The sequence below is a fragment of the Notolepis coatsorum genome, assembly GCF_963971535.1.
Source record: "Notolepis coatsorum genome assembly, chromosome: 17".
NCBI classification, from domain to species: Eukaryota; Metazoa; Chordata; class Actinopteri; order Aulopiformes; family Paralepididae; genus Notolepis; species Notolepis coatsorum.
In genome coordinates, this window is record NC_140181.1 from 112491627 (window position 1) to 112518810 (window position 27184).

At 47.0% G+C, this 27184-nt stretch overlaps 1 pseudogene across 1 annotated transcript in view; it reads left to right on the forward strand.

Annotated features, from left to right (window-relative positions):
* The window catches only part of LOC311244231 (vasculin-like protein 1), a 27472-nt pseudogene extending 2071 nt beyond the window's left edge, over positions 1–25401 (forward strand). Inside the window, exons 2-9 of the transcript XR_014621003.1 lie at positions 347–691; positions 4072–4147; positions 8273–8415; positions 14919–15041; positions 16717–16878; positions 20711–20835; positions 21539–21641; positions 24738–25401. The product of XR_014621003.1 is annotated as a vasculin-like protein 1 (transcript). The remainder of the gene's footprint in view (positions 1–346; positions 692–4071; positions 4148–8272; positions 8416–14918; positions 15042–16716; positions 16879–20710; positions 20836–21538; positions 21642–24737) is intronic.
* The last annotated feature ends 1783 nt before the right edge of the window (positions 25402–27184 follow it).

Genomic DNA, 27184 nt, shown 5'->3' on the forward strand with positions numbered 1-27184 from the left:
CCCCTCTCTCTCTAGGTCTCTCTCTCTCTCCCTCTCTACTACTCTCTCTCTCCTCTCTGCTCTCTCTCTCTCTCTCTCTCTCTCTCTCTCTCTCTCTCTCTCTCTCTCTCCCCTCCTCTCTCTCTCTCTCTCTCTCTCTCTCTCTCTCTCTCTCTCTCTCTCTCTCTCTCTCCTCTCTCTCCCTCTCTCTTCTCTCTCTCTCTCTCTCTCTCTCTCTCTCTCTCTCTCTCTCTCTCTCTCTCCTCTCTCTCTCTCTCTCTCTCTCTCTCTCTCTCTCTCTCTCCCTCTCTCCTCTCTCTCTCTCTCTCTCTCTCTCTCTCTCTCTCTCTCTCTCTCCTCCCTCCAGGTGACGGCTGGCAGCAGCCCTCCCTCCTCCTGAGGCATGACTCGGTGGATCGGGCGTGGCGAAGGGGGGCGGCGGGGGGCTGGCGGGGGGGGGCTCGTGTTGGAAGAGGGCGCCCAGCTGGCACGGAGCTCCTCCTCGGGGGCCCCTGGACGGTCACCATCACCAGGGACGCCATGCCAAGCGGGGGGTGGGGGACAGGGACAGGCTGGGGGGCCACAGGCAGCGCAACGGTATCTTCCATCCCCGCAAGGGCCCCTCGTACCAGGGCCCCCCCCAGGACAAGTTCCCCCACGAGGAACGCAGGACGGCAGGGAGGACAAGCTGAAGTTTGTGGAGGAGGACTTTGTGAGTAGATGGCCTTCTGATAGAAACCTCCCAAGCATGACGACACAGGCGTAGTTCTCCAAGGCCACGCAGCCCTGATATGATATGATGATATGATATGATATGATATGATATATGATTGGATGGATGGACAGACAGACAGTTGAGTGAATTTGTTTCTTTTTGCACTTAAAGGTTTGTATTAACACTTTCAGCGCCACGCCTGGTTTTCCGTTTTACCGCTTGAATGCCACCATCGGCGCCAATGTTAACGTTAATATCGCCTAATCTATGTTTTAAATTATGGCTATGTGTCTAATCTGCCCATCGCATTATCAAAGACTATTTTCCAGTCAGTGCTGTGAAGGCAGATTGTTTTTTATCGCGTCGTTTCCGTTTCAGAGCAGTTAGAAAAGCCCCCGTTTTGATATAAAAACAGCTCATTCTGGAGCATTCTATGAAATCGTCTTTTAGTGGAATATTCCACAACGTTGATATTCGTCTGCCTTTTATGAATCGTTTTCAAATAAATGCTAGATGATCAATATTATACGTGCACGCAAGCACATTACGGCCGCGCACTGATAATCGCTCCGTTGATTTCCTCACAGACTTTTACAGTGAAACCGAAAGAAGACATTTCACAAAACAGCTTATAACTTCATCAAACTTACTCCGATTATCCTACCACTGATAACATAGAGTCCTTACCTGACATCAGATGGTATCCAACTGGTATATTCCAATTCCTGATCACCATTCGAGAAAATCGATACGTGTATGGATCCAACGCAACACTGTAGATCTCCATGATCCGCGGGGATCTGAGGCTCCAGAATGAACTCTAGTAACCCCGGCTGGATCAGTGAACTGGAAAATGTGGAGTACCGGATTTTTTCCCCATTCATTTTCATTGAGTCCATTCAAAATCACTTATATCATCTGGGAGACGACAGGGGGCGCTTTTTTCCACAGTGATCACCGGCGCAGCTCGGCTATACTCGGGTAGGCTCGGGTGATGCAATAATTTTTCAGATCGAAAAAAAAAAAAAAAACTCTGAGAAATCTCGTGAGTGGCACTGAAAGAGTTAAAAATAGGGATGTCCCGATCGCATTTTTTTTGCTCCCGATCATGTGATTTTGAGTATCTGTCGACGCCGAACTTTCCCGATCCGATCTTTCACATTAATAATAACCAATTTGATGCATTTTTGTCAGAAACTGGCGAAGCGAGACGAGCCCCTCTGTTCCCTCAATAGCCCCAGTCGAACGCGGCGGCTCACATTACATTCACCATACGAGAAATATTCAAAGTTTCAATCTGTTTGCACATTTAGTAATACATTCACAGTGTTCGACTTACGTAATGATTTACTCCATTTTGGTCTGAAACGCAGACGGATAATCCTCACAAAGCGAATGTTGACGTTATCCAGGTGAACGTTCTTCATTCAAGCGAGGCATTGCAATCGATATACAGCTGTTGGGCAGCAGAGCACCTGTCCTCCTCCATTCAACACAGCTGTTGGGCAGAGCACCAGGCGTCCCCCATTCAACACTGCTGTTGGGCAGAGCACCAGTCCTCCTCCATTCAACACAGCTGTTGGGCAGAGCACCAGGCGTCCCCCATTCAACACAGCTGTTGGGCAGCAGAGCACCAGTCCTCCTCCATTCAACACAGCTGTTGGGCAGCAGAGCACCAGTCCTCCTCCATTCAACACAGCTGTTGGGCAGCAGAGCACCAGTCCTCCTCCATTCAACACAGCTGTTGGGCAGCAGAGCACCAGTCCTCCTCCATTCAACACAGCTGTTGGGCAGAGCACCAGTCCTCCTCCATTCAACACAGCTGTTGGGCAGAGCACCAGCCTCCTCCATTCAACACAGCTGTTGGGCAGCAGAGCACCAGTCCTCCTCCATTCAACACAGCTGTTGGGCAGCAGAGCACCAGTCCTCCTCCATTCAACACAGCTGTTGGGCAGCAGAGCACCAGCCATTAACCCATTCAACACAGCTGTTGGGCAGAGCACCAGCCATTAACCCATTCAACACAGCTGTTGGGCAGAGCGCCAGCCGCCTCCCCCATTCAACACAGCTGTTGGGCAGAGCACCAGCCATTAACCCATTCAACACAGCTGTTGGGCAGAGCGCCAGCCGCCTCCCCCATTCCTTCGCTCGCTCTAGTCACATAACGCGGAACGTCCGCCTTGCAAACATTGCAACTGGCTATTGGACTGGCTTCGGTTTCAATTTTAAAATGCTTCCAAACTTCTGACATTTTGTCTAGCTGCTCCGAGTCATCAGGTGGACAACCTGCGTTGTGAGCTTGTAGGTCTGCTATTGTCGGCACACGTCACTGTCGTGCGACGGTGTAAATCAAAGGAAAGGCGTTTGATTTGGCAAATTCTTCTGCTCTGTGTGACAATAAATAAATGAATGATATGTAATTTAAAACCAAAACTAAGGCCTCAGTATGAGTTTAAGACGTGAACATGGTCATGTTTGTTGAATAAAATAAAACCGTTATTTTTTTTCCACTCCCGATTTTTTTTCTTTTTCTTTTTTCACTCCTGATCCTCTGAAAATCATGCGATCGGATCGGGACATCCCTAATAAAAAAATGTACATGGATTAAAAGTTCAGACTTTTAACGTATTTAACACGTTGAGAGAAATAGCAGTGGTTCTGTGATCAGTGCGCCAGATTTTTGTTGAGAATAAAATGTAGTTAATCACTAATAGCTGCTAGTCTGTATTTTCACATCCTGTGGTCGGAAAGTATACTGGTGGTTTCTCTCCACTGTTCTAATCCTTTTGACTTTCATTCCTATAAATTGAACACGAGGGTCACAGGTAGACCTCGGCAGTCAAGTCAAGAGTTTTATTTATCACGGCATACAAGCATACAGTGAAATGCGGGTGGTCATGCCCGCAGCGATTGTGCAATAATACAAGTAATGGGAATAAGACATAACGGGTATAATGTACATAAAGTTTACAAAAAGCATCGTAAAATACATGCTAAGGTCCTGCGATAGTGCAATACACTGTTAGCTACGGATGAGGCACTGGGTCTTATGTACACTACTATACAATACTATCTTCAGTTATACTATATATCCTTATGCTATCTTGCTATATCCATCTATTTACTATACAAGAACCACTCCCGTTCTTTATTATTATTTTTTAAGTGACCTTTCCATTGTGTAAAGTGACCGTTGAGTGTGAGCGTGTGCAGCATGTGTGTGTGTGTGTTCATGCTAAAGTGACTGCTAGTGTGTGAGCGTATACAGTATGTGTGTGTTGTGTGTGCGCTTGTGTGTGGAGAGTTCAGTGTTCAAGACTCTGGTGTACGCGGTGTGTCTGAAGACGTCTTGAGGTTCTGGTGTCTCGTCCCTTTAGCCCTCCCTCAACCCTGAAACACCTGGGAGGCCCGGGACGCAGGGCAGAGCGCTGGCCCCCCGCGCGGGAGTCTGGGGTGAGAAGTCCTCCGTTCACGTTAACCCGTTAAACCCTTTCACTGCCACACGACAGCCGGTTAACCCTTTTCACATCCGCGGAGCTAATGATGCTAATGATGGAGCATCGCCGTCGGTGGTGTGATAGTAAAGGGTTAACCTTCTGTCGTGTGAAAGTGAAAGGGTTAAGCTGTAAGGGGGGGGGGGACCCTGCTGTTTTTAATCATAAATCGATCAATACAGACGTATTAATTAATGTTGCGTTTCTTTTTCAAATGTAGCCAAGAGTGAAGACCCTAACCCTGTCCAAACAGCAGTCGGTGGATATTTTCAGCACTACGTTTTGTTTACCAATGTTTTTAAAAAATTCTGAAAATAGGAATTTGATCGGAATAATCCGAATTCTATCGCTCTTTTATCGTAAAAACGCGAGGAAATTACTAAATCCAGATTTAACACTGCCATTGGAAAGAGGAGGTTTTCCCCTATCCATAGATGTATGACTTGGCCATAATAAGGTAATTTATAGTTCATAATTCAATTTTGAATGTATAATTCAAATGGATTATAATTCAGTACTGTATCTACAAATCCTTCTGTTTAATCATCTTCCCTTTATTAATTTCCTTAGATTTGTTGTACACATGATCTCAAGAAGGTACTGAACAAGATCAGTGTTATTCACTGTCAAAGATTCAAAGAAAATCATAATTCATATTCTCCTTTGTTTCATCACAATTAATTTTTATTTTCTTCATCACAATTTAAGCAATAGACACAATATTTTTGACACTGTGAATACATTCCCTGAGGTCCATAGATGTACCTAGATACCAAGAATATGCAAATGGCCTTGTAGAAGTGGAGCAATATTCCATTTACCTAGGTATATATTTTAGGCGAAAATATTCCACGGGTGGAACAGGTTAAATGGACTGTTATATCTTATTAAATTGTGGACATTTATTCATTCCCACTTATTAGACACTATTTCTGATGGTAAAATGAGCGTACAAAGCTAAATACAGAATTCTGAAATATTAAAACGGAAAAAACAGAATTTGTAATTGAATACCGGTCACTATTAGAGGAATTACGGTATATATATATATGTTTTTTTTTTGTATATATTTTTTTTATATCAGCCCATATCGGCCCTATCTTGATATCGGACTGATACCGATGTGTAAAAAAACGGCCATATCGGCCGATATTATATCGGCGGCCGATATATCGTGCATCACTAGTAGTTTCTAATCCGGGGTACTGTTACCTGCTGGGGCACCTGTTGACGTGGCAATCTAACTCAAATGGAAGGAATCTCTGTCTGCATATTATTACGTGTCCTTCGTTTTCCTCGAGAACCGCTCATCCGATCGACTTGGCGCTCGGTGGGTGTGGTGCTGAGGACCTATTAGAACCGGTTCTCGGCGCCCAACCCTGGTGCTGATGACCCGGGAAAGTGCAGAGTGTAACCAGGGGTGTAAACAGTACCCAGAAGTTATACTTAAGTGAAAGTATGGGTACCGTCTCAAAGTCGTACTCAAGTAAAAGTCAGAGTATCTCTGGCTAAAAACACAGTTGAGTAAAAGTCTAAAAGTTTCTACTTTTAAATGTACGGTACGTAACACTATGATCGCCGAGAACGTGTTAAGACGTCATTCCTAGCCATGCTCATTCTGCCGAAGTCGCCGTAACTTGTCTTTGATATCAATATTTCAAAAATCTGTGATCAAATGTCAAGTTAGACCGCGCTCTCAAGATACGACACTGGGTGCTGAAATCCCATTAAGTATTATATAAAAGAAGCAGTGAAGCCAGACCAGCACTCTCAGGTTCAAAATTTAATGGCAGCCTGAAACAAACATGTTTCGGAAATATGTATTCCTTCTTCAGTGTTATAGCTTGTTATAGCTTGCAAGCTATAACACTGAAGAAGGAATACATATTTCCGAAACATGTTTGTTTCAGGCTGCCATTAAATTTTGAACCTGAGAGTGCTGGTCTGGCTTCACTGCTTCTTTTATATAAAAAATCTGTGATCGAAATCATATTTCCCCTCCGCAGCCCTGAGACCCACTGAAAAGCTCCACTCAACTCTAGCGGTTCAAGAGCGCCATCTGGTGGCCGATCGGCAGATCGCCAACCGGAAATCACCCTTTGAACCGGAAGGGCTCACTCCATATGTGGTCCGGGCACTCGCTAATGTTAGAGAGACTCAGTCTTCACACAGTGAACATCGATCGGTGGAAACAACTCGAAAAAACAACATGATTTGGACGTATATACTATTATACAACCTGGAAATAGATCGGGCATTTCTACATCCCATAATAGAAAAAAATCTGTTCCACGCTCATCTGCCAGCGGCGCGAGGAAGCCACGGTGAGTTTCAATGTTATTTTCTAATGTCTTCTATACTAACTGATCTGATGAACATATGACCCACATTAGATGAATGGTATAACGTTGCCCACGGAATTATAAACGCCCCCTCGCCCATCCGGTCAACATCAGATGATATGTAGTAACTTCTAGAAGTACGTCCAGTTGACATTTTTGATCTCGCACAGATTCCTACCAAACTGTATTTGATCATCAATATAATGCATTTAGGGCTATAAATCACGTTCTGGAGAAAGCTGCAGAAAAAGATAAAAACATACTTATACTTTAGACCATATTTTAGTATGAATATGTGAATGAAAAAGTATATCGTTGCTACACCCTGAACAATGGATATAGGACCTTGAATGGGCCATAATAATGGCAATTTAGCAATAGAATTTAAAAAGTTATAGCCCTGCAAAGAAGGGGAACTTCTCCATAGACAAATAGAGCTGGCAAGGGATGGTAAATTATGAATTTTAACGATGGCGATCAAAGTGTTAAGTACTAAAAAGTCAAAGTAAAAACTTTTTTTCTGACTGTCTATTCTTCTGATAGCAGGTGTTTAATCAAAGATCCCCGCTTTCTAGTCTTACACAAGGACCAATCAGCATGGGTATGGGCGGGTTCATTTTCCATTGATGGGGATTTGATTGGCTGTTTTTAAATAAAGTGCGGCCGCAGGATTAATAACGTTAGTTCGGTCAGAGAAACAAATATACTAATTAAAATGGTTGGACCTGCGAGATTTGTACTTTGTACTAGGTCTGCATTTTAAATGTAAGGAGTAAATAATTGAGTAAAGTACAAATCCCCCAAAAAACAGTACTTAAGGGCCTGCGTCCACCTGCCTCATGGGGAGGGGCCGTATGGGGAGGGGCCGTATGGGGAGGGGCCGTATGGGGAGGGGCCGTATGGGGAGGGGCCGTATGGGGAGGGGCCGTATGGGGAGGGGCCGTATGGGGAGGGGCCGTATGCGGCCGCCTATAGGAAGTGCGCTGCAGTCGGCTTCTTTTTTCAGCGCCTTTCAGCTTTATTGTGCGGCCGCACCAGCGTTTAAAGTTTAAACTTGCTGAACTTTTTTTCTCACCGCATGCGCCCGCCCCAGTACTACCGGGCGCACTGCCAGCATGTTTCAGGTGGAAATATGAGGCAGGTGGACGAGAGCCCTAAGTATTGTGACAAAGTACAATTACTCGAGTACTTTACACCCCTGGTGTGAAGTCGATGGATGAGCGCTTCTCAAGAAAGCTGCCGTCCTGTTCAGAACCAATTGAACAAAAAGTGTAAGTGAGTGTGCAACAAGTTGCAGGAAGATATTTGGCAACACCAAAATTGGTATATTTTCACATTGTCTGCAATTAAAAACACCAAGAACAATATCCAAATAAATGTCACTCCATGTTGGAAAAAACAATAATTCCCTGGTAAACTGTGGAGTTATTCAATAAAACTTTTTTAAAAGGTTTTTTCACTGGGCTTTTGTACGCTCACACAAAGGTAATGTATGATGATGGTGACTTTACACTGGCCCACAAATAAAGGGTAGGTTCCCCTGAATCATAAAAGGTGTAACGCATGATACCGAATAAGCTCAGAGTTGGGCAAAACATACAACACTATGTCCAGGTGAACCTTTGTCTATGTGGGCTTTGGCGGGTTAAGAACACTCCCAGAATCCCTTGTTCTCTGCCAAGCAACCCGCCTGTATTCCCTGTAAGTAACGCTGCCTGTCGGGTCGCCATGTTCCTTCACAGAAAACCCCCCTAGTGGCAACAAGCAGATGGTGTCCAGAATGCTGGTCATCAAGAAGGCTTCCAAGGAGGACGCCCGGGCGACCAACGGGGCCCCCAGCATCTACAAGAGCCTGCTCCCCAAGCCTGCTGCGGCCCCCACCAAGGTACAGAGAGGTGTTACATGTTCTGTGGCCCCCACCAAGGTACAGAGTGGTGTTACATGTTCTGTGGCCCCCACCAAGGTACAGAGAGGTGTTACATGTTCTGTGGCCCCCACCAAGGTACAGAGTGGTGTTACATGTTCTGTGGCCCCCACCAAGGTACAGAGTGGTGTTACATGTTCTGTGGCCCCCACCAAGGTACAGAGGGCTGTTACATGTTATGTGGCCCCCACCAAGGTACAGAGTGGTGTTACATGTTCTGTGGCCCCCACCAAGGTACAGAGGGCTGTTACATGTTATGTGGCCCCCACCAAGGTACAGAGTGGTGTTACATGTTCTGTGGCCCCCACCAAGGTACACAGGGCTGTTACATGTTATGTGGCCCCCACCAAGGTACAGAGTGGTGTTACATGTTCTGTGGCCCCCACCAAGGTACAGAGGGCTGTTACATGTTATGTGGCCCCCACCAAGGTACAGAGTGGTGTTACATGTTCTGTGGCCCCCACCAAGGTACAGAGGGCTGTTACATGTTATGTGGCCCCCACCAAGGTACAGAGGGCTGTTACATGTTCTGTGGCCCCCACCAAGGTACAGAGGGCTGTTACATGTTATGTGGCCCCCACCAAGGTACAGAGAGCTGTTACATGTTATGTGGCCCCCACCAAGGTACAGAGAGGTGTTACATGTTCTGTGGCCCCCACCAAGGTACAGAGTGGTGTTACATGTTATGTGGCCCCCACCAAGGTACAGAGTGGTGTTACATGTTCTGTGGCCCCCACCAAGGTACAGAGTGGTGTTACATGTTCTGTGGCCCCCACCAAGGTACAGAGTGGTGTTACATGTTCTGTGGCCCCCACCAAGGTACAGAGTGGTGTTACATGTTCTGTGGCCCCCACCAAGGTACAGAGTGGTGTTACATGTTCTGTGGCCCCCACCAAGGTACAGAGTGGTGTTACATGTTATGTGGCCCCCACCAAGGTACAGAGTGGTGTTACATGTTCTGTGGCCCCCACCAAGGTACAGAGAGGTGTTACATGTTCTGTGGCCCCCACCAAGGTACAGAGTGGTGTTACATGTTCTGTGGCCCCCACCAAGGTACAGAGTGGTGTTACATGTTCTGTGGCCCCCACCAAGGTACAGAGGGCTGTTACATGTTCTGTGGCCCCCACCAAGGTACAGAGAGGTGTTACATGTTCTGTGGCCCCCACCAAGGTACAGAGTGGTGTTACATGTTCTGTGGCCCCCACCAAGGTACAGAGTGGTGTTACATGTTCTGTGGCCCCCACCAAGGTACAGAGTGGTGTTACATGTTCTGTGGCCCCCACCAAGGTACAGAGGGCTGTTACATGTTCTGTGGCCCCCACCAAGGTACAGAGTGGTGTTACATGTTCTGTGGCCCCCACCAAGGTACAGAGTGGTGTTACATGTTATGTGGCCCCCACCAAGGTACAGAGTGGTGTTACATGTTATGTGGCCCCCACCAAGGTACAGAGTGGTGTTACATGTTATGTGGCCCCCACCAAGGTACAGAGTGGTGTTACATGTTCTGTGGCCCCCACCAAGGTACAGAGTGGTGTTACATGTTCTGTGGCCCCCACCAAGGTACAGAGTGGTGTTACATGTTATGTGGCCCCCACCAAGGTACAGAGAGCTGTTACATGTTATGTGGCCCCCACCAAGGTACAGAGAGCTGTTACATGTTATGTGGCCCCCACCAAGGTACAGAGGGCTGTTACATGTTCTGTGGCCCCCACCAAGGTACAGAGGGCTGTTACATGTTCTGTGGCCCCCACTAAGGTACAGAGTGGTGTTACATGTTCTGTGGCCCCCACCAAGGTACAGAGTGGTGTTACATGTTATGTGGCCCCCACCAAGGTACACAGGGCTGTTACATGTTATGTGGCCCCCACCAAGGTACAGAGAGCTGTTACATGTTATGTGGCCCCCACCAAGGTACAGAGTGGTGTTACATGTTCTGTGGCCCCCACCAAGGTACAGAGGGCTGTTACATGTTATGTGGCCCCCACCAAGGTACAGAGGGCTGTTACATGTTCTGTGGCCCCCACCAAGGTACAGAGTGGTGTTACATGTTATGTGGCCCCCACCAAGGTACAGAGAGGTGTTACATGTTCTGTGGCCCCCACCAAGGTACAGAGTGGTGTTACATGTTATGTGGCCCCCACCAAGGTACACAGGGCTGTTACATGTTCTGTGGCCCCCACCAAGGTACAGAGGGCTGTTACATGTTCTGTGGCCCCCACCAAGGTACAGAGGGCTGTTACATGTTCTGTGGCCCCCACCAAGGTACAGAGTGGTGTTACATGTTCTGTGGCCCCCACCAAGGTACAGAGGGCTGTTACATGTTCTGTGGCCCCCACCAAGGTACAGAGGGCTGTTACATGTTCTGTGGCCCCCACCAAGGTACAGAGAGGTGTTACATGTTATGTGGCCCCCACCAAGGTACAGAGAGGTGTTACATGTTCTGTGGCCCCCACCAAGGTACAGAGGGGTGTTACATGTTCTGTGGCCCCCACCAAGGTACAGAGTGGTGTTACATGTTATGTGGCCCCCACCAAGGTACAGAGTGGTGTTACATGTTATGTGGCCCCCACCAAGGTACAGAGTGGTGTTACATGTTATGTGGCCCCCACCAAGGTACAGAGTGGTGTTACATGTTCTGTGGCCCCCACCAAGGTACAGAGTGGTGTTACATGTTATGTGGCCCCCACCAAGGTACAGAGTGGTGTTACATGTTATGTGGCCCCCACCAAGGTACAGAGTGGTGTTACATGTTATGTGGCCCCCACCAAGGTACAGAGTGGTGTTACATGTTATGTGGCCCCCACCAAGGTACAGAGTGGTGTTACATGTTCTGTGGCCCCCACCAAGGTACAGAGGGCTGTTACATGTTCTGTGGCCCCCACCAAGGTACAGAGTGGCGTTACATGTTCTGTGGCCCCCACCAAGGTACAGAGTGGTGTTACATGTTCTGTGGCCCCCACCAAGGTACAGAGTGGTGTTACATGTTCTGTGGCCCCCACCAAGGTACAGAGGGCTGTTACATGTTCTGTGGCCCCCACCAAGGTACACAGGGCTGTTACATGTTATGTGGCCCCCACCAAGGTACAGAGTGGTGTTACATGTTCTGTGGCCCCCACCAAGGTACAGAGTGGTGTTACATGTTCTGTGGCCCCCACCAAGGTACAGAGGGCTGTTACATGTTATGTGGCCCCCACCAAGGTACAGAGTGCTGTTACATGTTATGTGGCCCCCACCAAGGTACAGAGTGGTGTTACATGTTCTGTGGCCCCCACCAAGGTACAGAGTGGTGTTACATGTTCTGTGGCCCCCACCAAGGTACAGAGTGGTGTTACATGTTCTGTGGCCCCCACCAAGGTACAGAGGGCTGTTACATGTTCTGTGGCCCCCACCAAGGTACAGAGTGGTGTTACATGTTCTGTGGCCCCCACCAAGGTACAGAGTGGTGTTACATGTTCTGTGGCCCCCACCAAGGTACAGAGTGGTGTTACATGTTCTGTGGCCCCCACCAACGTACAGAGTGGTGTTACATGTTATGTGGCCCCCACCAAGGTACAGAGTGCTGTTACATGTTCTGTGGCCCCCACCAAGGTACACAGGGCTGTTACATGTTATGTGGCCCCCACCAAGGTACAGAGTGGTGTTACATGTTATGTGGCCCCCACCAAGGTACAGAGTGGTGTTACATGTTCTGTGGCCCCCACCAAGGTACAGAGTGGTGTTACATGTTATGTGGCCCCCACCAAGGTACAGAGTGGTGTTACATGTTATGTGGCCCCCACCAAGGTACAGAGTGGTGTTACATGTTCTGTGGCCCCCACCAAGGTACAGAGTGGTGTTACATGTTATGTGGCCCCCACCAAGGTACAGAGTGGTGTTACATGTTATGTGGCCCCCACCAAGGTACACAGGGCTGTTACATGTTCTGTGGCCCCCACCAAGGTACAGAGTGGTGTTACATGTTCTGTGGCCCCCACCAAGGTACAGAGTGGTGTTACATGTTATGTGGCCCCCACCAAGGTACAGAGGGCTGTTACATGTTCTGTGGCCCCCACCAAGGTACAGAGGGCTGTTACATGTTCTGTGGCCCCCACCAAGGTACAGAGTGGTGTTACATGTTATGTGGCCCCCACCAAGGTACACAGGGCTGTTACATGTTCTGTGGCCCCCACCAAGGTACAGAGGGCTGTTACATGTTCTGTGGCCCCCACCAAGGTACAGAGTGGTGTTACATGTTATGTGGCCCCCACCAAGGTACAGAGTGGTTATAATGTGCTCTGTGCTCAGATTTAAATGTTTTATTTAATGGCAGCCTATAATACAGACATGTTCCGGAACGTGTTCCTTCTTCAGTGTAATAGGCTAGCAGTGATAGCTTGTAAAAATGGGAGCTATATACCATGAGGGCAGGAAGTGACATCATAGAGGTGAGCTTGGGAATGCCAGTCAACTTTGACCTCCAGAGTAAGGACTTGATAATGTAGCATGTTGAAAACAAATATATACCAGAAACTAAAATAAGCCTATAGCAAACACAAAATTCTATGAGCAAAGAAAAACAACAACAGAAAGGAAACCTTTCACCATTTGTAAAATAATAGTAATGATAATATACGTCATGATAATAAAAGTAATAAAAGTCACTTGTAGGAAACAGGATCACAACTTTTTTCATTCATTCCCTTTGGTACGATGCCATTAATCAAATTAATATAGTAACCTGTCTCCCCCTCTAGAGGCCATTGTAACAAGTCGAATGAGGACGTGTGTAAAACATGGGTCTGTAATCAGCTGGTCCCTGTATTCAACACGTAGCGACGGATCGAAATTAGATCAGATTCAAATGTATTGTCATCATTTAGCACCTAGAGCTATATAGTGGAATAGACTGTATTAATATTCCATATTTATACCGTCTAGTCTAGTTGCGCGCTCCTGGCCACCTGCCACACGCGAGCGTACGTGTGTTGTGAAATAGCGGTCATCTCTCTCTCTGAAAGGTCCCTGTGGCTAAAACCCTGAGTGCGCTCAGAGCCTGTAGGTGTGGAGGCACAGGGTTTGACCGGCGTGTTTATAATCACATGTCTAGTCATCTCACATCACTCGTGTGTGTTGTTACGTAAGCTGTCTCATCCTTTCGTCTCTCTCTCTCTCTGTCTGTCTGTCTGTCTGTCTCTCTGTCTGTCTGTCTGTCTGTCTGTCTGTCTGTCTGTCTGTCTGTCTGTCTGTCTGTCTGTCTGTCTGTCTGTCTGTCTGTCTGTCTGTCTGTCTGTCTGTCTGTCTGTCTGTCTGTCTGTCTGTCTGTCTGTCTGTCTGTCTGTCTGTCTGTCTGTCTGTCTGTCTGTCTGTCTGTCTGTCTGTCTGTCTGTCTGTCTGTCTGTCTGTCTGTCTGTCTGTCTGTCTGTCTGTCTGTCTGTCTGTCTGTCTGTCTGTCTGTCTGTCTGTCTGTCTGTCTGTCTGTCTGTCTGTCTGTCTGTCTGTCTGTCTGTCTGTCTGTCTGTCTGTCTGTCTGTCTGTCTGTCTGTCTGTCTGTCTGTCTGTCTGTCTGTCTGTCTGTCTGTCTGTCTGTCTGTCTGTCTGTCTGTCTGTCTGTCTGTCTGTCTGTCTGTCTGTCTGTCTGTCTGTCTGTCTGTCTGTCTGTCTGTCTGTCTGTCTGTCTGTCTGTCTGTCTGTCTGTCTGTCTGTCTGTCTGTCTGTCTGTCTGTCTGTCTGTCTGTCTGTCTGTCTGTCTGTCTGTCTGTCTGTCTGTCTGTCTGTCTGTCTGTCTGTCTGTCTGTCTGTCTGTCTGTCTGTCTGTCTGTCTGTCTGTCTGTCTGTCTGTCTGTCTGTCTGTCTGTCTGTCTGTCTGTCTGTCTGTCTGTCTGTCTGTCTGTCTGTCTGTCTGTCTGTCTGTCTGTCTGTCTGTCTGTCTGTCTGTCTGTCTGTCTGTCTGTCCTCTCTCTCTACCAAATCCATTCAGTGCGCGCAACACGGGTCAAAGTCAGTTGTTTATTTTTACTGTTTGCATACGAGGTGGTGCGCAAATGTTCTTTATAACAATCTAGTGGTCCGCATAAACATCTCTAAATATGCGTTCTATGCGTACGGCCTGGGCGGCCAGAGCATCTAACAGCAATATATAATCCATTTCAGAAGCAGAATAATAATAATAATTATTATTGTTTTTAAGTCGTTTTTGGGGGCAATTGACCAATGGTAGGCTTTATTTTTTTTTTCTCATCTGGGAGAAGAGTTTCTCATCTGGGTAAGAGTTTCTTATCTGGGTAAGAGTGCTCTCCTCTCGACCACTCTTAGAGTTTGGTCTTGCCTGAGAGAAAACTAAAAATAAGAAAACATTGCTGAATCCCAGGTAAGAACAAAATAAGAAAAAAAATGCTAGTTAATAACTAAATAAGAGGAAATCTGTTCTTATATCGCTTGGTGACTGAGGCCCAATGTGTCCCTTGTTGTGCTGCTTGCCGCTGCAGAGCGCCCCGTGGAAGGGGAGTGGGAGGGACAAGCCCGGCGTCCTCATGCCAGGCCGGGACGTCTTCACCAGGGACGTGGTCGTCAGGCCCAGCCCCCCGGCCAGCGCCCCGCCCCACACCACGGTGAGCCTTCTTCACTGACCACTAGGGGGTGTAACAATGGATCCATCCTAGGGGTGTAACGATGAATCGAAATGCATCGATTCTAATGTGTTAGAATCGATTATAATCAAAAAAAAATATATATATATATATATATATTTGTTTGTGTGTGTATTGTTTTTATTGACCTATAGTCCATTCATGCTGAGTGAATCAGTTCCCCCAGCCACATTTGTGTATTCAACATGTTTTGGGGAATTAACTGATCGAAAAGTTATCGAATCGAATCGTGGTCAAATGAAGAGATTTCATGATGCATTGAATCGTTGCCTGAAGAATCGTAATCGAATTGTTGTGGGATCAAATATTTAGACCCAGGGGTGTAAAGTACTTGAGTAATTGTACTTCGTCACAATACTTAACACATTGGACGCCGGAGGTGGCTGTGGGCGTATGGCCGTTTGTGCCAGCGCTGTAATGCAATGGGGGTAGATGCCGGTGTTTGTAGTGCTAAAACTATATTAAATATTATAGCTATGGATCTAATAACGGGAGCCGGCCCTCCGTGCTTTGATCGCAACCAACGGGACACGGCCCCCACACACACACACCACAGACACATGCTGTGATCGCGGGGAAAGAATTATCGGATCAACGCAAGATTAATAATATATAGTCCTTACCTTGTCTATGATGTACTGCAAAAAGAATAATCCAATTATCTGATCGCCATTCCAAATACTGATCGCGGTCGTGTGTCCAACGTTATCCTATACTATGTCTACACTACTATACTATGCACTCAAGTTCCACTGTTTGAAGAACAATACCATTACCCTTAAGTAAAAGTGTCGGCTAAATGCGACGTACAAAGTATAAATGATCCTGACGTCTCTCTCCCCCCTCTCTACACTCCTCTCTCGCTCTCCCTCCTCCCTCTCTCCCTCTGCTCCTACCTCTCCCTCTCCTCCTCCCTCTCTCCCTCTCCTCCATCTCTCCCTCTCCTCCCTCTCTCCCTCTGCTCCTACCTCTCCCTCTCCTCCTCCCTCTCTCCCTCTCCTCCATCTCTCCCTCTCCTCCCTCCTCCTCTCTCCCTCTCCTCCTCTGCCTCTCCTCCCCCTCTCCTCCCTCCTCCTCTCCCTCTCCTCCTCTCCCTCTCCTCTCTCTCCTCCCTCCTCCTCTCTCCCTCTCCTCCTCTGCCTCTCCTCCCCCTCTCCTCCCTCCTCCTCTCCCTCTCCTCTCTCTCCTCCCTCTCCTCCTCCCTCTCCTCTCTCTCTCCTCCCTCTCCTCTCTCTCTCTTCCCTCTCCCTCTCCTCGCTCTCCCTCTCCTCCCTCCTCTCTCCCTCTCCTCCTCTCCCTCTCCTCCACCCTCTCCTCCTCTCCCTCCCCCTCTCCCTCTGCTCCTACCTCCCCCTCCTCCTCTCTCTCCTCCTCCCTCTCTCCCTCTCCTCTCCCTCTCCCTTCTCCATCCTCCTCCCTCTCTCTCCTCCTCCCTCTCTCCCTCTCCTCCTCTCCCTCCTCCTCCCTCTCTCCCTCTCCCCCTCCTCCTCTCTCTCCTCCTCCCTCTCCTCCTCTCCCTCCTCCTCCCTCTCTCTCCTCCTCCCTCTCTCCCTTTCCTCTCCCTCTCCTCTCCCTCCCCCTCTCCCTCCTCCCTCCTCTCCCTCCTCCTCCCTCCTCCCTCTCCTCCTCCTCGTAGCAGCACCCTTTCAGCACGACTCCTCCCATAGACATCGTGCCGTCGAGGGTGAGGCTGATGCGCCGCGGTCCCGACCGTAAGAGTGAGTTCCTGAGGACGCTGAAGGACGAGGGCAGCGGGGAGCTGACCACCACCAGCAGCAGCCCAGGGACCTCTGGGGAGGTGGGTCCCACTGCATCACACTCCACACTGACCCTGACCCTGACCACCACCAGCAGCAGCCCAGGGACCTCTGGGGAGGTGGGTCCCACTGCATCACACTCCACACTGACCCTGACCCTGACCACCACCAGCAGCAGCCCAGGGACCTCTGGGGAGGTGGGTCCCACTGCATCACACTCCACACTGACCCTGACCCTGACCACCAGCAGCAGCAGCCCAGGGACCTCTGGGGAGGTGGGTCCCACTGCATCACACTCCACACTGACCCTGACCCTGACCACCAGCAGCAGCAGCCCAGGGACCTCTGGGGAGGTGGGTCCCACTGCATCACACTCCACACTGACCCTGACCACCAGCAGCAGCAGCCCAGGGACCTCTGGGGAGGTGGGTCCCACTGCATCACACTCCACACTGACCCTGACCCTGACCACCAGCAGCAGCAGCCCAGGGACCTCTGGGGAGGTGGGTCCCACTGCATCACACTCCACACTGACCCTGACCAGCAGCAGCAGCCCAGGGACCTCTGGGGAGGTGGGTCCCACTGCATCACACTCCACACTGACCCTGACCAGCAGCAGCAGCCCAGGGACCTCTGGGGAGGTGGGTCCCACTGCATCACACTCCACACTGACCCTGACCCTGACCACCACCAGCAGCAGCAGCCCAGGGACCTCTGGGGAGGTGGGTCCCACTGCATCACACTCCACACTGACCCTGACCACCAGCAGCAGCAGCCCAGGGACCTCTGGGGAGGTGGGTCCCACTGCATCACACTCCACACTAACCCTGACCACCAGCAGCAGCAGCAGCCCAGGGACCTCTGGGGAGGTGGGTCCCACTTAGGGGTGGGGGAAAAAATCGATAGGTAGTAGTATTGTGATACTTTGCATGGCGATACTGTATCGATACAGGGACGCCAAGTATCGATATTTAATTATTTATAAAAAAATCTAAAAATAAAGAAGTTGCATTGTTCATTTCAATACCTGTAATAGTACAGTAGTCCACACACACACACATGTGCATTCAGTTAAGTTGGAATATGACTGTAATACAAACGGTTCAGTTTGTCAGGTACATGCAACACAGATCACAGTGTTGACATCCGTCTGCTTGAGAAAATACCATGTTCTGCAATAAAAATTATTGAAGTGAGATGAACAGACTGAACTTTATTTGATTAGATAAAACATGTTGACAAAGTTTTACTTTGCAGTTGAAAAAAGGTAATAAATCGCAATATATATTGCATCAACACTTTCATTGCCAACGACGCTATATGTCGTTTGTTCATGCCGACCGTTTATTGCCAACGACGCCATATAGCGTTTTTTTTATTATTAGCAATTTGAATTCATATTTCATCAATCTAGTATCACGTCAGTGCTGCAAACTCTCTGAGCTCCATTGGGAAAATACCGCCCCCTATCGTCTCCCGGATGGTAATGCACCCTTTTGGAATGGACTCAATGAAAATTGATGAGAAAAGAAAAATCCGGAATCCACATTTTACTTCTCAGGCAAGTAATCCGAGCCGATCGGATTCATTGTGGAGCATCAGAAGAGCATGGAATACATATTTCCAGTATGCAGCGTTGGATCAATAAACGCGATCGATATTTGGAATGGCGATCAGGAATTGGAATAATCTTTTTGGGGAACATCTGATCTGAGGTAAGGAATCTATTTTACCAGTCTTGGGATAATCAGAGCTGTTTTCACCTATATATCAACGTGTCCCATATGTGTGTGTGTGTGTGTGCGATCAGGAAATGAGAGAATCGAATCTTCAGCCCGCTTCTCTAGCGTGCATAAGTACACATAATACTATCGATAATCTAGCGTTTATTTGAAAACGATTCATAAATAGGCCGAAAAATGACAATGTTTTTTGTGTATTCCAGAATATTTCCAGTAAAGGCTGTTTATCACGGAATCTTTATATTTTCCTGAAACTTTCAAAAAACGAGCGATTTTCAAAATGCTATAAAACGGAAATTAACCGATTATTTAAAAAAAATTAAAATAAAAATCTGTTTAGACAATGTTGACTGCAAACAAGTCATTGATAAGCGACGGCCAGATTAGACACATAGCCATAATTTAAGACATAGATTATGCGTTCACAAATATGAGAGCGCTATCATTGACGTGGGTGGCGGCATTCAAGGGGGGTAAAAAGGAAAACACGGCCGGCAATGAAAGTGTTAATATCGCAATACTCAGCATATCGCAATATATTTAGTATCGCAATACTGTCGTATCGTGACTCAAGTATCGTGATAGTATCGTATCGTGAGGCTGGTGATTCCCACCGCTAGTCCCACTGCATCACACTCCATGTTAACGCTGACCCTAACGCTGACCCTGCCCCTGCCCCTGACCACCACCACCAGCAGCAGCCCAGGGACCTCTGGGGAGGTGGGTCCCACTGTGATTGCATGTCGAGACTAACACAGCTAACATGTACACATGATCGACACCAGTATGGTACTAGGCACGCCTGTAGGGAAACGTTCACACTGCTACTACCAAAAACCAATGCAGCAAAGAAAACTGTGTTATATAGAGCCATGTCATATTGGAATAAACTGCCAGTACATCTTACTCAGATAACCAGTAAGATACGTTTTAAAAATAATTTGAAAAGAGCATTGAGAGAAAAATAAATTTGTTTACATTAAAGAAAAAGACAGATACTGTAGTTTACACTGTAAAGATATGACTGTCTGAGCGTTTAATCCCTTTTTTTTTTTTTTTTTTTTTTTTTTATAAATCTTTTTCCCCCTCCATTTTTCCTCTGATTTTCTCCCATCCCAATGTTAGTCGTTATGCCAATTCCCAATCCCCTTCCTGGTCGCTGCGCACTTACCCCCCACAGTCAGATCATCTGGGAGAGTGGAGGCTACCACGTGCTTCCTCCGACACACGTCCAGCCAATCAACCGCTTCTTTTCACCTGGCAGCGCGGACTCTCACTGAGAGGGCGTAACGTGTGGGAGGACCACACTATCCCACTCAGGTCCTATCCACGCTTAGCAGGCGCCCCGACCGAACTGTAGGAGTCGCTGTTTACAACGACCCGGACCCACCCCTCCAGCTTCTCCCACCCTCTAATACTGCCAATTGTATTAGTGTGAACGGCCAGCCAAGCTGGTGACAACCCCGGAGCTGTGAGCTGGATTCGAACAGGCGAATCCAGCTCACAGCTCCGGGGTTGGTGACGAACGCAATCTCCGTTACGCCACCTCACCGCCCTGCGTTTAATCCCTTTTATTGTATTTTCTGTGATCTGATACTCTGTTTGTGTACTGTAATACTATTTGGAATTATTTTTATATGTAGGAATATTGGAATATATTTTTAAATGTATGCTACTATAATGTTATGTATGCATGTACGGTTTTTGTTGTGTGTGGACACCAGGAGGACTAGTTGTTGCTGCGGTGATGACTAATGGGGATCCGTAATAAAGATAAAGAGGTGTCCTTGAGCAAACCATTTAATGGTTGGCACCTTGCATGGTCCCCTCTCCCCACCGCCATCAGTGTGTGAGTGAATGGGTTACATAGACAGTTTATTAACCCCCCCCCCCCTCCCCCTCTCCTCTTAGGGCCAGATGTGTTTATTAACCCCCTCCTCCCCCTCTCCTCTCAGGGCCAGATGTGTTTATTAACCCCCTCCTCCCCCTCTCCTCTCAGGGCCAGATGTGTTTATTAACCCCCTCCTCCCCCTCTCCTCTCAGGGCCAGATGTGTTTATTAACCCCCTCCTCCTCCTCCTCTCTCAGGGCCAGATGTGTTTATTAACCCCCTCCTCCTCCTCCTCTCTCAGGGCGAGAGCAGCACCCCGGAGCCCAAGGCCTACAGCCAAGATGGCTGCCACGAGAACGGCCTGTCTCACTCCCTCAGTGACTCCGACACAGAACACCTGTCCATCTCCCTGGAGGCTGAGCACAGGTGAGACACATGCTCTCTCTCTCTCTCTGTCTCTCTGTCTCTCTTTCTCTGTCTCTCTCTTTCTCTGTCTCTCTTTCTCTGTCTCTTTCTCTGTCTCTCTTTCTCTGTCTCTCTTTCTGCCTCTCTGTCTCTTTCTCTGTCTCTCTCTTTCTCTGTCTCTCTCTCTCTCTCTCTGTCTCTCTGTCTCTCTTTCTGTCTCTCTTTCTGTCTCTCCTTTTCTGTCTCTCTCTGTCTCTCTTTCTCTGTCTCTCTCTTTCTCTGTCTCTCTCTTTCTCTGTCTCTCTTTCTCTGTCTCTCTCTTTCTCTGTCTCTCTTTCTCTCTCTCTCTTTCTCTGTCTCTCTTTCTGCCTCTCTCTGTCTCTCTTTCTCTGTCTCTCTCTGTCTCTCTTTCTCTGTCTCTCTCTTTCTGCCTCTCTTTCTCTCTCTCTCTTTCTGTCTCTTTCTGTCTCTCTACCTTTCACTCTCACTCACTCCCTCCCTCTTGTGAGCAGACGGAAACACACGCTCAACATAATTGTATTTGTGCAGCAGTCGTTTTTCTGAGTTAAACATCGCAGCAAACGGAACAAAATCAAATCAAAAAAGAAGCTTGTTACTTACTTACGCACGCACACACGCACACACACACACACACACACATACACACACACACACTCTCTACTGAGCAGACGATGATTGCGATGCCCCCCCCCCCCCCCCCCAGGTTGCTGAGAGCCATGGGCTGGCAGGAATATCCAGAAAACGACGACAACTTCCAGCCGCTGACTGAGGACGAGCTGAGAGAGTTCAGGACTACAGCTGAGCAGGTAGGAGAGAGGGAGAGAGAGAGAGAGAGGGAGGGAGGGAGAGGGAGAGGGAGAGGGAGGGAGAGAGGGAGAGAGGGGGAGAGGGGGAGAGGGAGAGAGAGACACTAGAAAAAACAAGTATGCTCCCTCATGGAGAAGATGTTACAAGAACAAACCTCTTCTACTGTTAAAGTATGTTGTTTGAAACCATAAAGGCTGTCAAGTGTTTTTTAGATGTTTCTTTAGCTGTTCCTATCCTGTTGTAACAGTTGTTGATGGTACAACACCTATGATTCTGAAGTTGTTACTGTATCCATGAATTAATTCAATAAATCAATCTAAATGTCATTCCCATCACATGTTGTCATTACCACAACACTACGTCATTACCAACACATGACATATTTCTTAACAAATTTGTAACAAATAGTTTAAATCTGACATGTTCCGACATGTTTTCCTATATTACAAGCCCTCCCTTAACATTTTATATATGAAAAACAAGAGTCATGGACCTGTTGTAGTAGTAATTGTATCTTTCTTGAAAGGATCTAGCAATATATTTAAATCTAAAGATCTAAAGCATGTTTAAATTCAAGTAAAATATTTCAAACCACTAATACATAAGAAGTAAGCTATAATGTTACATAAATGCCTTAAAAGCACAAATTTTAAACGTTTTCTTTACGTTTTAAAGAGTTATTTGGTAACAACAATGTTCTCTGACATTCTAGGAAAAGTTTTAATTATATTAAATTCCATAAAGTGATGTTTACAACAATGTTCATATTATGATTCTTGACCAAATGACTATAAAGCTTAATTGATAATTGAAGGTTTTATGCAATTTTATTTTTGATAAATTCATGTTCATGTTCATGTTTGACAAATAAATCTCTTGACTTGACTTGACTTGATGTTCCCAAAAGTGCCCCAAATCAAACAAACGCCCATATATGTATAATTTGTTTAAAACTAATGTTTTTTTCTTCACAGTTGCAGATAAAGATTAGGCTACACTAATATTATAGTATTATACTATTATAGTATATGACTCATCATAAAAATTTAAGTAAAACATTTATCATAATGATGTAGCCTGCACTCTGCGCTCCATCAAGACGTCACCATCACTTTCGTACCAACCGTGCCCTTATTGAATTATTAATGTTGACGAAACTGACGAGTTATATTCAATAAAGAAAGTTGATTTAATAAAAAATAAAAAAAGACTCATTTAATCATATTAATCACTTTATTCAAATTGAGGATTTAGTTTGAGGATATAAAAAGAAAAAGAAAAAAATGATTACGTCATAAAATATGACAGACATTCGAATACTTCAATAGGGAGGTGTAGTGTAGTGTACTATTATTATAGTGGTGACGTCATTGCCGTTTTCCGTGTTCCACCCTCTGTCCAACGCAACGTATTTCCCCATTGCCCATTTCTAAATCGTCTCGGTTAAAACAAATAAAGCATTAACAATGGCATGGTGTACCTTTCTGTGCTTATTCATCCACAATCTATAGCTCAACATGAAAATATTCGCAATTAATCATAAAAAAAATAATCGCCAAATTTTATTTCAACCAAAAATGCTTAAACAATAATGTTATGTGATAGAAGGTAACAAATTTTTTTGCAAAAATGGAAAGCTTTTCAATTTCCATGCGGCAGAATTGTTACAATAGCCGATAATCCGTTTCCCCAATGATGAATCCCTCTACGGGCGGAACAACCAGTGACGTCAGACTACACCTCCCTACAGTGACGTCAGACTACACCTCCCTACAGTGAGGTCAGACTACACCTCCCTATAGTGACGTCAGACTACACCTCCCTACAGTGATGTCAGACTACACCTCCCTATAGTGACGTCAGACTACACCTCCCTATAGTGACGTCAGACTACACCTCCCTATAGTGATGTCAGACTACACCTCCCTACAGTGAGGTCAGACTACACCTCCCTACAGTGAGGTCAGACTACACCTCCCTATAGTGACGTCAGACTACACCTCCCTATAGTGAGGTCAGACTACACCTCCCTATAGTGACGTCAGACTACACCTCCCTACAGTGATGTCAGACTACACCTCCCTATAGTGACGTCAGACTACACCTCCCTATAGTGACGTCAGACTACACCTCCCTATAGTGACGTCAGACTACACCTCCCTATAGTGACGTCAGACTACACCTCCCTATAGTGAGGTCAGACTACACCTCCCTACAGTGATGTCAGACTACACCTCCCTATAGTGATGTCAGACTACACCTCCCTATAGTGACGTCAGACTACACCTCCCTATAGTGATGTCAGACTACACCTCCCTATAGTGACGTCAGACTACACCTCCCTATAGTGATGTCAGACTACACCTCCCTATAGTGATGTCAGACTACACCTCCCTATAGTGATGTCAGACTACACCTCCCTATAGTGATGTCAGACTACACCTCCCTACAGTGACGTCAGACTACACCTCCCTACAGTGATGTCAGACTACACCTCCCTACAGTGATGTCAGACTACACCTCCCTATAGTGACGTCAGACTACACCTCCCTACAGTGATGTCAGACTACACCTCCCTATAGTGATGTCAGACTACACCTCCCTATAGTGATGTCAGACTACACCTCCCTATAGTGATGTCAGACTACACCTCCCTATAGTGATGTCAGACTACACCTCCCTACAGTGAGGTCAGACTACACCTCCCTATAGTGATGTCAGACTACACCTCCCTACAGTGACGTCAGACTACACCTCCCTACAGTGATGTCAGACTACACCTCCCTATAGTGACGTCAGACTACACCTCCCTACAGTGATGTCAGACTACACCTCCCTACAGTGACGTCAGACTACACCTCCCTGCAGTGACGTCAGACTACACCTCCCTATAGAAGCTTCGATTGTAAAAAATAAAATACAAATGTATTCGGTACAGCCCTACTGCCTTGTCATCTTTAACTCCACCAGATTTGTACATAATTAGAATATGTAATCCAATATTAGTCCTTGTGGTTCACTGTGTTGTGTTCACTCTGTGTGTGTGTGTGTGTGTGTGTGTGTGTGTGTGTGTGTGTGTGTGTGTGTAACAACAGCTGAGGGGCCACGGCGGCAGACCTCTGAACGGGGCGCGGGGGGGCGTGCCCCTCCTGAACGGGGCGCGGGCGCGGGGCGTCACCCTCCACTTCACCCCCTGGAGGAGTGTGGCGGAGGAGTGCGTGGAGGAGGAGGAGCCTGAGAGCAGCAGCAGCCAGACTTCAGACGACGACGACGACGTCAAAACCTGAAAAACGCAGCTTTGTGGAACAAAACAACAACAATCCAAAAACCCCACAGGCCCCCCCCCCCTCCCCCTCCCTCCCATCTTTTGTTTTTAAGACACCATTTCCACTTTTTTTGTTGTCGTTCTTGCACAAGGGAAAAACCAATCATATCCCAGTGGAGGGGGAGATTCCTGCCCGGCCAGACGTGGTTTTCCCTGCGTGTCCTCCTTCACTGCAGACCCCCCCCCCCCCCCCCCTTTTCTTCCTTGCTTCGTGGAACTGAAGTGTTCATCGTCAAGAGAAGGGCAGTGAATGCAACACGACCCTGCTTTAAACAGACTAACTCATTTCATTGATGATGCCGATGACACATTAATGATATTAATAAAAACCCGACAAGCTGAGATGTTTCAATATGAATCTGGCTACTGTGGTGTTTTTGCTTCCCGACAAACGGATGTTTCAATATGAATCTGGCCGGTACCGCGGTGGTGTTCTGCGTCTGGCCGGTACCGCGGTGGTGTTCTGCGTCTGGCCGGTACCGCGGTGGTGTTCTGCGTCTGGCCGGTACCGCGGTGGTGTTCTGCGTCTGGCCGGTACCGCGGTGGTGTTCTGCGTCTGGCCGGTACCGCGGTGGTGTTCTGCGTCTGGCCGGTACCGCGGTGGTGTTCTGCGTCTCAGCGAGTTCCTGACCTCTCTGTTCTGTAGAACTCGTCCCCTTACTGCCTGCCGAGAACGAGAATGGAAGGGACTACTAAAGATTATAGTGCTTCGGGGTTTATAATACTAAATTCTGAAACGACTTCAATTGCGTAGTTCTCAAATCTAAACTGCACAAATCAAGAGTTTGGAACAATGGAACAACTGATTTTAACACAATGGTGTGAGGTGTCACTTGTGGCTAGGGCTGTTCAAACCTCACTGACTAAACCTGACTGTTCAAACCTCGCTGACTAAACCTGGCTGTTCAAACCTCACTGACTAAACCTGGCTGTTCAAACCTCACTGACTAAACCTGACTGTTCAAACCTCGCTGACTAAACCTGGCTGTTCAAACCTCGCTGACTAAACCTGACTGTTCAAACCTCACTGACTAAACCTGACTGTTCAAACCTCACTGACTAAACCTGACTGTTCAAACCTCGCTGACTAAACCTGGCTGTTCAAACCTCGCTGACTAAACCTGGCTGTTCAAACCTCACTGACTAAACCTGACTGTTCAAACCTCACTGACTAAACCTGACTGTTCAAACCTCACTGACTAAACCTGACTATTTAAACCTCGCTGACTAAACCTGACTGTTCAAACCTCACTGACTAAACCTGACTATTTAAACCTCACTGACTAAACCTGACTGTTTAAACCTCACTGACTAAACCTGACTATTTAAACCTCACTGACTAAACCTGACTGTTCAAACCTCACTGACTAAACCTGACTATTTAAACCTCACTGACTAAACCTGACTGTTTAAACCTCACTGACTAAACCTGACTATTTAAACCTCACTGACTAAACCTGACTGTTCAAACCTCACTGACTAAACCTGACTATTTAAACCTCACTGACTAAACATGACTATTTAAACCTCACTGACTAAACCTGACTGTTCAAACCTCACTGACTAAACCTGACTATTTAAACCTCACTGACTAAACCTGACTGTTCAAACCTCACTGACTAAACCTGACTATTTAAACCTCGCTGACTAAACCTGACTGTTCAAACCTCACTGACTAAACCTGACTATTTAAACCTCACTGACTAAACCTGACTGTTTAAACCTCACTGACTAAACCTGACTGTTCAAACCTCACTGACTAAACCTGACTGTTCAAACCTCACTGACTAAACATGGACTATTTAAACCTCACTGACTAAACCTGACTATTTAAACCTCACTGACTAAACCTGACTATTTAAACCTCACTGACTAAACCTGACTGTTCAAACCTCACTGACTAAACCTGACTATTTAAACCTCGCTGACTAAACCTGACTGTTCAAACCTCGCTGACTAAACCTGACTGTTCAAACCTCACTGACTAAACCTGACTATTTAAACATCGCTGACTAAACCTGACTGTTCAAACCTCGCTGACTAAACATGACTATTTAAACCTCACTGACTAAACATGACTATTTAAACCTCACTGTCAAAACCTGACTATTTAAACCTCACTGACTAAACCTGACTATTTAAACCTCACTGACTAAACATGACTATTTAAACCTCACTGACTAAACATGACTATTTAAACCTCACTGACTAAACCTG